Here is a 12603-nt window from a genome sequence, read left to right on the forward strand (position 1 = left end):
TTTTTTTTTAAACAAATAGAGCTTTTATTGATAAATGTGATCTAGCAGAGGTAAATGACAAATATTAACCAGGCAGGTAGCCTAGTGATCAGAGCGTTGGGTCAGTAACCGAAAGGTTGCTAGATTGAATCCCCGAGCTGACAAGGTAAAAATCTGTAGTTCTGCCCCTGAACAAGGCAGTTAACCCACTCTTCCTATGCCATCATTTTAAATAAAAAAATAGTTCTTAACTGACTTGCCTAGTTAAATAAAATGCTGTCTATATGGCTTGTAATTGATATAAGTCAAGATCTACGTATTGTTATGGCTGTATTGTTTTAAAAACCCAATAATGTTGTTGGTCCATCAGACCCACGAACATTGGGTGAATAACAAAAACATGAACACCACACTAGAGATAGACAATAAAATAGCAGAGGTGAGATGGGATCACCTTGCCTGCTACTTCTAGTTATTCTGAGAGGAAAAGAGCAGGTATTGCATGTGCTATTACTATGGTTGAGGGATTGGCATATAACATTTTAATCATATTAATGAAATTGGAAAAGTCCCATATGTTCCAAAACCGACCAAAAATATGACCATTCTAGTCTATCTATTGTTTCTGCCCAAGGAGCTTCAGTTTCTGATGAAGCATGTCAGATATGTAATAGATGAGGGAGGTTGTCTGAGGAAAATCATTTTTTAACAAACCCGCTTTGTTTCCGGATGTAACAATTTGGGTAAGTAAGATTTGAGGTGGGGAGATAGGGTGCCGATAATGAGAAATACTGAGTGGCGTCCTTACCTTTTTTTTTTATAAAAGCGAAATGAATGCTGGATTTTTAAAAAAACTCACTATCCATCCGCTAACCACCCCCACTTCATCCACACAATATTTTGTGAACCTAAACCCGCTCGCCACGCATGGTTACGAGTCAACCCGCGCATCACTAGCGCCAGTGTGTGCGTACTTGTTTGTGCGTGTGTGTGTTCAGTATCTGCTGGTGTGGTTATTTCCCAGAGCTTTACAGTACTATACACTAGCCTTAGGCCTACAGCAAACCACAAGGGACACACCATTCCTGTCAGAGTGAGAGTTCACACGAAACAGCAAACAGCTCCCTCTGCTCTCTCTGCTGTCTGTATGTTATCAGCCACATGAGACTCCATCATGAGACTCCATTTCACCCTGCTGTGAATGCTGCAGGGTATATACTTTGCTACGTACAGTAACATTTTGATGGATTTGTTATTCCTTTATATTAACATAAGTAATGATGACCAAAAACGAATTTAATTAATCTATTTTAATGGAAAGCATATCTTAAATGAATCCCACAGTGCCTCCCCCCCCCCCATAACAAATTAAAATATTATTTCCTACTTTGTTGATAACTACTTTGTTGAGGTAAAGTGTGCTTACTGTGATACAGTATGTGGTTGTCTCACAGCTATCTTAAGATTAATGCACTAATTGTAAGTCGCTCTGTAAAAGAGTGTCTACTAAATTACTCAAATGTTTAAAAAATAATAATTTTAAAACAACAACTATAAAACCATTAAAATATTCTAACATACATATTCAAACAGCCGCTGGTCAAAGGCTGCATTTTAAAATGAAAAGCTAAGCTCAAAATATACTGTAAGCATAGCCTCACAGTGAAATCCCATTGGTTGTATTTGTTTTTCAGAATAGTCTTTTTTTTATCAACATAAGTTCATTCATGATGTGTTACTGACTGTGAGTTCTGTTCAGATTTCCCTGGAGCTGGAAGTTGCAGTGGTGCTCTAGTCTGAGCATGTGCAGAGGGACACTGCAGTACAGGATGGTAGAGAGAGAGCGAGAGAGAGGAGAGGGAGAGGAGGGAGAGAGAGAGGGAGGGAGGAAGGAGAGAGAAAGAGAGAGAGAGGGAGGGAGAGAGATGGAGGGCAGGAGGCGAAGGGAGACGAAGGGAGGGAGGTAGACGGAAGAAGGAAGAAGAGAGAGAGAGAAATGGGAGAAGAAGAAAGTAAGAGGGGGAGAACAAGAGGAAAAAATAGAGGGAGGGTGAGAGAGAAGGGGAGAGAGGGAGGAAGAGACATGAGGAGGAGAGAGTGGAAGAGATAGAGGAGGAGGGAGGGCACTGGTCATGTGTCGGCCAGCGTCAGCGGGGTGCCCAGAGTCTAGACCCCCCTATGGCAGCCACTCTGTACCAGCATCTTTCCTGCCTGATTTAGGGGAAAATGCACCCCACTGAGATAAATAGAGTGAGTGTGTGAGAGAGAGAGAGTCAGAGACAGCGAGTGAGAGAGAGAGAGAGAGACAGACAGACAGAGAGAGAGAAACAGCGAGAGACAGAGAAAGAGACAGAGAGAGAGAGAGAGAGAGAGAGAGAGAGAGAGGGAGAGAGCGAGAGAGAGAGAGAGAGAGAGAGAGACAGACAGACAGACAGACAGACAGACAGACAGGGAGTGTTGTACAAGCAACTTGCTGCCTGATTTAGGGGAAGATGCACAGCTTGGCCTCTCTATTGCAGCAGCCAGGAGCCAGACAGCCAGGTGTGGGGGCAATGGATGCCAGGGTGTAACAGTACAGTGAAATTCTTACCTTGAGAGTTCTTTCCCAACAATGCAGTTGCAAAGCTGGGTAGGAGTTCTCAAGACAGCAGTCATACAGTGCTGCACCATCTGTACGCAAATGTCAAGTGAGGCCAGTGCCCATGCGTCATGCACCAGCACCTGGAGAATGGATGGAGAGCCGGGTCACTGTCATAGCTCAGCTAGCCCCATCATCCATTACTGCGGTCGGGCTCCTTGGCATCCAGGACCTCTATACCAGGCGGTGTCAGAGGTAGGCCCTACAAAAGACTCCAGCCACCCAAGTCATAAATTGTTCTCTCTGCGACCGCACGGCAAGCGGTACAAATGCACGAAGTCTGGAACCAACAGGACCCTGAACATCTTCTACCCCCAAGTCATAAATAGTTCACCAAATAGCTACCTGAACTCTCTGCATTGACCCCCTTTTGCACTGACTCATCACATACACTGCTGCTACTGTTTATGATCTATCCTGTTACCTAGTCACTTTACCCCCACCTATATGAACATATCTACCTTAATACATATCTACCTTAATTACCTCTTACCCCTGCACTTGGACTCGGTACTGGTACCCCGTGTATATAGACAAGTTATCATTACTCATTGTGTATTTATTCCTTGTGTTATTATTTTTCTATCTGCGTTGTCAGGAAGAGGTCGTAAATAAGCATTTTACTGTCAACCTAAACCTGTTGTTTACGGAGCATGTGACAACAGGTTTTATTTATTTGTCCAGCATGCCCAGCGTCCAGGTATGTCATGCTCTCCTCTCCCTATTCCCTCCTTCTGTCCCTGCAGGCAAAGTGCAGCTAAACATGTGAAAGAACATGTGAAAGAACATGTGAAAGAACATGTGAAAGAACAGGTGAAAGAACATGTCAAAGAACATGTGAAAGAACATGTGAAAGAACATGTCAAAGAACATGTGAAAGAACATGTGGAAGAACATGTGAAAGAACATGTGAAAGAACATGTCAAAGAACATGTGAAAGAACATGTGGAAGAACATGTGGAAGAACATGTGGAAGAACATGTCAAAGAACATGTGAAAGAACATGTGAAAGAACATGTCAAAGAACATGTGAAAGAACATGTGGAAGAACATGTGGAAGAACATGTGAAAGAACATGTCAAAGAACATGTGAAAGAGCATGTGGAAGAACATGTCAAAGAACATGTGAAAGAACATGTGAAAGAACATGTCAAAGAACATGTGAAAGAACATGTGGAAGAACATGTGGAAGAACATGTGAAAGAACATGTCAAAGAACATGTGAAAGAACATGTGGAAGAACATGTGGAAGAACATGTGAAAGAACATGTCAAAGAACATGTGAAAGAACATGTGGAAGAACATGTGGAAGAACATGTGAAAGAACATGTGAAAGAACATGTCAAAGAACATGTGAAAGAACATGTGGAAGAACATGTGGAAGAACACGTGGAAGAACACGTGGAAGAATGGAGAATAGCTTTCTAAGTGATGAAAAAACATCTATAGACGGGAAGATGCATGTTGTTAATGAATGTCTACGGTTTTATACTGTGAGTTTCTTTGTAGCTAACGATGTCCCTGTTCAAAAGTGACACATAACGTATTCACATATAATTACTTAAAACCTTGATTGCAGATGATGTTATCGTACTTCATTATCCTATTACTGGGTTTATGCGAGCCTGACTATGGGGCTCGTCTCTATCTAGAGGCTTCTTCGACATATAGAGACACATATGATAGCACTGTTAGCAGACAGCGGCCTCTCTCCTTCTCCGTGCACACAGCATGCTCACCCCTAAGTCGTGACGCACCCTGCCTGCTATTTCTAAAGGCCGTCATCCATTTTGTTGACGATGACTGTGGAGCTTGCTGCTGCGTGGTGAGAAATGTGTTTCTCTGGGACTAAAGGGCCATCTTGTGGCCGGTGGGGGAACTACACACTACACCTACAATACAGACATCACTACAAACAAAAGTAGTCCATAACATACACTTTGGGACACACCCAGGGACAGGACTGTGGGTCTGAATACATGATCACTGTTGTGACAATCCAAATAGACTAGAGACAAATACACTCATTCAGCAATTCATTCCAATTGAGTGTCAGTTTTTATTCATTCAGCAAATCATCCCACTTGAATGACTCATTTTATTCATTCAGCAAATCATCCCACCTGAGTGTCTGCTTTAATTAATTCAGCAAATCATCCCACTTGAGTGACTGTTTTTATTCATTCAGCAAATCATCCCACTTGAATGACTCATTTGATTTATTCAGCAAATCATACCACCTTAGTGTCTGTTTTAATTAATTTAGCAAATCATCCCACTTGAGTGTATGCTTTAATTAATTCAGCAAATCATCCCACTTGAGTGACTGTTTTTATTCATTCAGCAAATCATCCCACTTGAATGACTCATTTTATTCATTCAGCAAATCATCCCACTTGATGCCCTCAACCTCACACAAATTATCGGTGAACCTACCAGGTACAACCCCAAATCCGTGAACACGGCACCCTCATAGATATCATCCTAACTAACCTGCCCTCCAAATACACCTCTGCTGTCTTCATTCAGGATCTCACGACCACCCCTCATCACTGTCAAACGCTCCCACTTCAGTGAGCAGGCCTTTCTAATCGACCTGGCCCAGGTATCCTGGAAGGATATTGACCTCATTCCGTCAGTAGAGGATGCCTGGTTATTCTTCAAAAGTGCTTTCCTCACCAGCTAACATAATCATGCCCCATTCAAAAAATGTAGAACAAGAAAGAGAAATAGCCCTTAGTTCACTCCAGAACTGACTGCCCTTGACCAGCACAAAAACATCCTGTGGCGGACTGCATTAGCATCGAATAGCCCCCACGATATGCAACTTTTCAGGGAAGTTAGGAACCAATATACACAGGCAGTTAGGAAAGCAAAGGCTAGCTTTGTCAAACAGACATTTGCATCCTGCAGCACAAACTCCAAAAAGTTCTGGGACACTGTAAAGTCCATGTAGAATAATAGCACTTCCTCCCAGCTGCCCACTGCACTGAGGCTAGGAAACACTGTCCCCATCGATAAATCCACTATAATTGAGAATTTCAATAAGCATTTTTTTATGGCTGACCATGCTTTCCACCTGGCTACCCCTACCCCGGTCAACAGCCCTGCACCCCCCACAGCAACTTGCCCAAGCCTCTCCCATTTCTCCTTCACCCAAATCCAGATAGCTGATGTTCTGAAAGAGCTGCAAAATCTGGACCCCTACAAATCAGCCGGGCTAGACAATCAGGACCCTCTCTTTCTAAAATTATCCACCGAAATTGCGTCAACCCCTATTGCTAGCCTGTTCAACCTCTCTTTCGTATCGTCTGAGATCCCCAAAGATTGGAAAGCTGCCGAGGTCATCCCCCTCTTCAAAGGGAGAGTCACTTTAGACCCAAACTGCTAGAGACCTATATCTATCCTACCGTGCCTTTCTAAGGTCTTCGAAATCCAAGTGAATTACCAGATCACTGACTATTTCGAATCCCACCGTACCTTCTCCGCTATGCAATCTGGTTTCCGAGCTGGTCATGGGTGCACCTCAGCCACGCTCAAGGTCCTAAACGATATCATAACCGCCATCGATAAGGAACAATACTGTGCAGCTGTATTCATCAACCTGGCCAAGGCTTTCGACTCTGTCAATCACAACGTTCTTATTGGCAGACTCAACAGCCTTGGTTTCTCAAATGACTGCCTCGCCTGGTTCACCAACTACTTCTCATGACAGAGTTCAGTGTGTCAAATTGGAGGGCCTGTTGTCCAGACATCTGGCAGTTTCCATGGGGGTACCACAGGGTTCAATCCTCGGGCCGACTCTTTTCTCTATATACTGTACATCAATGATGTCGCCCTTGTTGCTGGTGATTCTCTGATCCGCCTCTACGCAGACGGCACCAATCGGTGTACTTCTGTCCCTTCTTTGGACACATGCTATTCAACTGATCGCTGCCCACACCTGCCCGCCCGTCCAGCATCACTACTCTGGACGGCTCTGACTAAGAATATGTGGACAACAACAAATACATAGGTGTCTGGTTAGACTGTAAACTCTCCTTCCAGACTCACATTAAGCATCTCCAATCCAAAATTCAATCTAGAATCGGCTTCCTATTTCGCAACAAAGCATCCGTCACTCATGCTGCCAAACATACCCTCGTAAAACTGATTATCCTACAGATCCTTGACTTCGGCGACGTCATTTACAAAATAGCCTCCAACACTCTACTCAGCAAATTGGATGTAGTCTATCACAGTGCCATCCATTTTGTCACCAAAGCCCCATATACTTCCCACCACTGCGACCTGCATGCTCTCGTTGGCTGGCCCTCGCTTCATATTCGTCGCCAAACCCACTGGCTCCAGGTCATCTATAAGTCTTTGCTAGGTAAAGCCCCGCCTTATCTCAGCTCACTGGTCATAGCAGCACCCACCCGTAGCACGCGCTCCAGTAGGTATATTTCACTGGTCACCCCCAAAGCCAATTCCTCCTTTGGCCGCCTTGCCTTCCAATTCTCTGCTGCCAATGACTGGAACGAACTGCAAAAATTACTGAAGCTGGAGACGCATATCTCGCTCACTAGCTTTAAGCACCAGCTGTCAGAGCAGCTCACAGATAACTGCACCTGTAAATAGCCCATCCAACTACCTCCTCCCCATACTGTTATTTATTTGATTTATTTTGCTGCTTTGCTCCCCAGTATCTCTACTTGCACACTCATCTTCTGCACTTATTTCACTCCAGTGTTTATTTGCTATGTTGTAATTATTTCCCCACTATAACCTATTTATTGCCTTACCTCCCTTATCTTACCTCATTTGCACACACTGTATATAGACTTTTTCTATTGTATTATTGACTGTATGTTTGTTTATTCCATGTGTAACTCTGTGTTGTTGTTTTGTCACGACTTCCGCCGAAATTGGTCCCTCTCCTTGTTCGGGCGGTGTTCGGCGGTCGACGTCACCGGTCCTCTAGCCATCGTCGCTCCACCTTTCATTTTTCCATTTGTTTTGTCTTGTTTTCCATACACCTGGTTTACATCTCCTCATGATTACTATGTGTATTTAGCCCTCATGTCCCCATGTCTGTGTGGGGTATTGTTTATTGTCTAGGTTGGCACGCTCCCGGCTGGGTTGCCCCGGGTTTTATTTGTACCCGTGAATTTGTGGCAGCCAGTACTTTGTACTTGGTTGTTGTACTTTGTGCCTCACTTGTTCTTTGGGCATTTGTTTTTGTGACGCGGTTGCGTTCTGTTCTTACTATTGCTTCAGTAAAGTGCTTCTTTGTTCACTCATCTCTGCTCTCCTGCTCCTGACTTCCATGCACCAGCTACACCCACCATATGACATGTTTGTGTCACACTGCTTTGCTTTATCTTGGCCAGGTCGCAGTTGTAAATGAGAACTTGTTCTCAACTAGCCTACCTGGTTAAATAAAGGTGAGATAAAAAAAAACTTGAGTGACTCATTTTATTCACTCAGCAAATCATCCCACTTGAATGACTCATTTTATTAATTCAGCTAATCATCCCACTTGAGTGACTCCTTTTATTCAGTAAGGATCTTATCATTTTGGTATAAAGTAAAATGTTCTGCTCACCAATTTCAGTACAAGACAGACAAGGTCTAACCAAGGTTGGACATCACATCAAACACCTACTGATAAAATAAATTGTCTTTGAAAGATGACGTGCTTAAAATAAAGTTAATCTTTCTTCTCCAACCCACATATTGTTGAATGCCAGCGTGTAAATTAAAACCCTCGTCGTCCTGTTACGCTCCCATATCCTTTACAGGACTTTGATGGAACCTCCATCGGTTCAGCTAATTGTAATGCACTTTCCTGCCTGTGAAACAGCACACACAAAGAGACAGAGGGCGAGAGGCAGATGTTCTGATTGGTTTAAGTTGGAACACTTTTCTGATTGCTGCATGGTTCCATATGTGTTGTTTCAGAGTTTTGATGGCTTCACTGTTATTCTACAATGGGGATGTTAGGAAAGTTGAAAAGGAGCCCTTGAATGAGTAGGTGTGTCCAAACGTTTGACTGGTACAAATCTAACAAATCTAACACGCATTATAATTGAGTATTCTAAATGTAATTTATATGTGTGCATTAGATATTGCAAAACACACCTGTTAGAAAGCTGGAAAACATTTAAATGGAGAAATTATTGTTCATCAGTTTGAGGGTTAGGATTAACTGCACACACACACACACACATTATGGGGAACATACAGTACCTCTTGGAAGAGGGTGTGCTAGACCTTGGTCGGAGAGCCCTGCCGCCACAGTTACACATCTCCTTCGCCAAATATTTAACTTCCTGGATGAGCTCCAGTCTTTTCTGCTCAAAGGCAGTGAAGGATCATGCACTGCCGCCCCTCTTGAGTGAGTGAGCGTTGTCATAAAAGCAACAAATTGGCGAGGGGCACTAGCACAGTCTGCAGCACCCTCTTCCAAGTCTGAAGTCAAATGTCTACTGTTTGCTGATGATCTGGTGCTTCTGTCGCCAACCAAGATGGGCCTACAGTGGTACCTAGATCTTCTGTCGCCAACCAAGATGGGCCTACAGAGGTACCTAGATCTTCTGCAAAGATTCTGTCAGACCTGGGCCATGACAGTAAATCTCAGTAAGACAAAAATAACTGTTCCAAAAAAAGGTCAGTTGTCAGGACCACGAATCCAAATTCCATCTAGGCGCCGTTGCCCTAGATCACACAAAAAACTATACGTACCTCATACCTCGGCCTAAACATCAGCACCACAGGTAACTTTCACAGGTAACTTTCAAAGCTGTGAACGATCTGAGAGACAAGGCAAGAAGGGCCTTCTATTCCATCATAAATGGACATACCATTTAGGATCTGACTAAAAATATTTGAATCAGTTATAGAATCTATTGCCCTTTATGGTTGTGAGGTCTGGGGTACGTCCAATCAAGAACCAAAAATAAAATACATTGACCCTGCATGCAGAATTTTGCAAAAATATCCTCTGTGTACAACATAAAGCACCAAATAATGCATGCAGAGCAGAATTAGACCATTACCTGCTAATTATAAAAACTCTTGAAGAGCCGTTAAACTCTCCAACCGCCTAAAAGGAAGAGATTCCAACAAGAAATCTGATGCGACTTCCATGACAAAGCCATCACCTACAGAGAGATGAACCTGGAGAAGAGCCCCCTAAGCAAGCTGGTCCTGGGGCTCTGTTCACAAACACACCTCACAGTGCCCCAGGACAGCAACACAATTAGACCCAACCAAGTCATGACAAAACAAAAAAGATATGTCACTGGTGTAGAGAAGAGTAGGCAGTCGCAGGATTAGAACTACTGCATTTTTTAAAGCACCATAGAATAAAGCAGGATGAAGACCCAAACGCTGTTGTGCTCAAAATATATCTCCATTTATAAAAAAAAGAACAGGGTAAACCCAGAGTGCAAAATATAAAATACTCAGGAAATTGTAGGTGCGATTCCTCTCAGGAAAACAAATAATATTTACAATGACCGCCAAAAACAAATGGCAGAGGGAGTATATATACGGTAATAGAGTGGGGATTGGAACCAGGTGTCTGTAATGATGACGAGACAAGTCTGGGGTTGATGAGTGAAGGGCGTTTGCCAGCAGTAGGCTCGGCAGCAGCTAGAAGGCCGGCGATGCCGAACGCCTGAGATGGACAGGAGGGGGAGCCAAAGCGAAGGCTGGTGTGACAAGATAATTACTTGACACAAAGAATCAACAAAAAAACAGAGCAAACTAGGATGCTATTTGGCCCTAAACAGAGAGTACACAGTGGCGGAATACCTGACCACTGTGACTGACCTGTAGTGGAGCAGGTTGAGTGCTTTAAGTTCCTTTGTGTCCACATCAACAATAAAACTAGAATGGTACAAACACACCAAGACAGTCGTGAAGAGGGCACGACAAAGCCTATTCCCCCTCAGGAAACTAAAAAGATTTGGCATGAGTCCTGAGATCCTCAAAAGGTTCTACAGCTGTAACATCGAGAGCATCCTGACCGGTTGCATCACTGCCTGGTACGGCAATTGCTCGGGCCTACGACCGCGAGGCACTTCAGAGGGTAGTGGTACGGCCCAGTACATCACTGAGGCTAAGCTGCCTGCCATCCAGGACCTCTACACCAGGCGGTGTCAGAGGGAGGCCCTAAAAATTGTCAAAGACTCCAGCCACCCCAGTCATAGACTGTTCTCTCTACTAACACATGGCAAGCAGTACCAGAGTGCCAAGTCTAGGACAAAAAGGATTCTCAACTGTTTTTTCCCCAAAGCATAAGACTCCTGAACCAAGTGCCCCTCCCCCCTTTAACTATACATTATAGAGACGAGACAAGATAGTAACTACTAACATTTGGATACCACAAAATTGGGGAGAAAAGGGGGTAAAAAATAAAAAATCAGCCTGACTAACCGGTGCCTGTATGTAGCCTCGCTACTGTTATTTTCAAACATCTTTTTACTGTTGTTTTATTTCTTTACTTACCTACACACACACACACACATACCTTTTTTTTCGCACTATTGGTTAGAGCCTGTAAGTAAGCATTTCACTGTTGTATTTGGCACACAAATAGACTTTGATTTGACCCAGAATTAAGGAAAACTTTGACTATGTACAGACTCAGTGAGCATAGCCATGCTATTGAGAAAGGCCGCCATAGGCCTCTCAAGAGTAGACAGGCTATGTGCACACTGCCCACAAAATGAGGTGGAAACTGAGCTGCACTTCCTAACCTCCTGCCCAATGTATGACCATATTAGAGACACATATTTCCCTCAGATTACACAGATCCACTAAGAATTCAAAAACAAATCCAATTTTGATAAACTCCCATACCTACAGTATCAGGTGAAAAACCACAGTGTGCCATCACAGCAGCAAGATTTGTGACCTGTTGCCACTGGCTAACCAGTGAAGAACAAACACCATTGTAAATACAACCCATATTTATGTTTATTTATTTTCAGTTTTGTACTTTTTAAATTATTTGCACATCGTTACAACACTGTATAATATTTTTTTATTTTGTAACTTTTGTAAGTGTAATGTTTACTGTAAAATGCTTTATTGTTTATTTCACTGTTGTCTATTATCTAGTTCACTTGCTTTGGCAATATAAACATATTCATTAAATTTAATTGAAATCGAATTCAGAGAGAGATAGAGAGAGACTGACACACACACACACACACACACACACACACACACACACACACACACAGAGAGAGAGACACAGAGAGAGAGAGAGAGAGAGAGACACACACACACACACACACACACAGAGACACAGAGAGAGAGAGAGAGAGAGACACACAGACACACAGACAGAGCGAGAGAGAGAGACACACACACACACACACAGACACACACATCGGCTGGGTCTGGGCTCCACAGCTGCTGCTGTTGCTGATGTCCTTAGTTAGATACACGGCACAGGCCCGGTGCAGGGCCAGGGGATGACCCCAGACCAGGGTTCCCGCTGGGTGTTGCCTGGAGGGCAATCAGGGTAAAGTCAACTACTGTATGGCACATGTCACTGCAACACTGTGTTAGTTCACCGAGAGTACGAGGAACAGGTGGCATCTGAGATGGAGTCAAGTACCTGTTCAGAATATGAATCTTGAACTTACAGGTTGTGTGTTAATATGTCTGCTTATTTAGAGAGGGGCAGGGGTTTCACTTTAATGTACTAGAAGAGCCTATAACCTTTAGTGTTCCAATGGTTATTAACAGTCTGTACGTGTTCAACACAATTCCCCTAGAAACCTGTTGATTCATTTACATTTACATTTCATTTAATGTTTTCTGCTGTGCAGTTATTTTGAAATTAGGGTTTTAACATATGGTTGTAAATGTCAGTTTTTTTTTATTTAACTAGGCAAGTCAGTTAAGAACATAATGTTATTTAGAATGATGGCCTACCGGGGCCTTGTTCAAGGGTAGAACGACAGGTCTTTACCTTGTCAGCTCAG

Source organism: Oncorhynchus mykiss, chromosome 12, assembly GCF_057628025.1.
Source record: "Oncorhynchus mykiss isolate SJ-2025 chromosome 12, ASM5762802v1, whole genome shotgun sequence".
Lineage (NCBI taxonomy): Eukaryota > Metazoa > Chordata > Actinopteri > Salmoniformes > Salmonidae > Oncorhynchus > Oncorhynchus mykiss.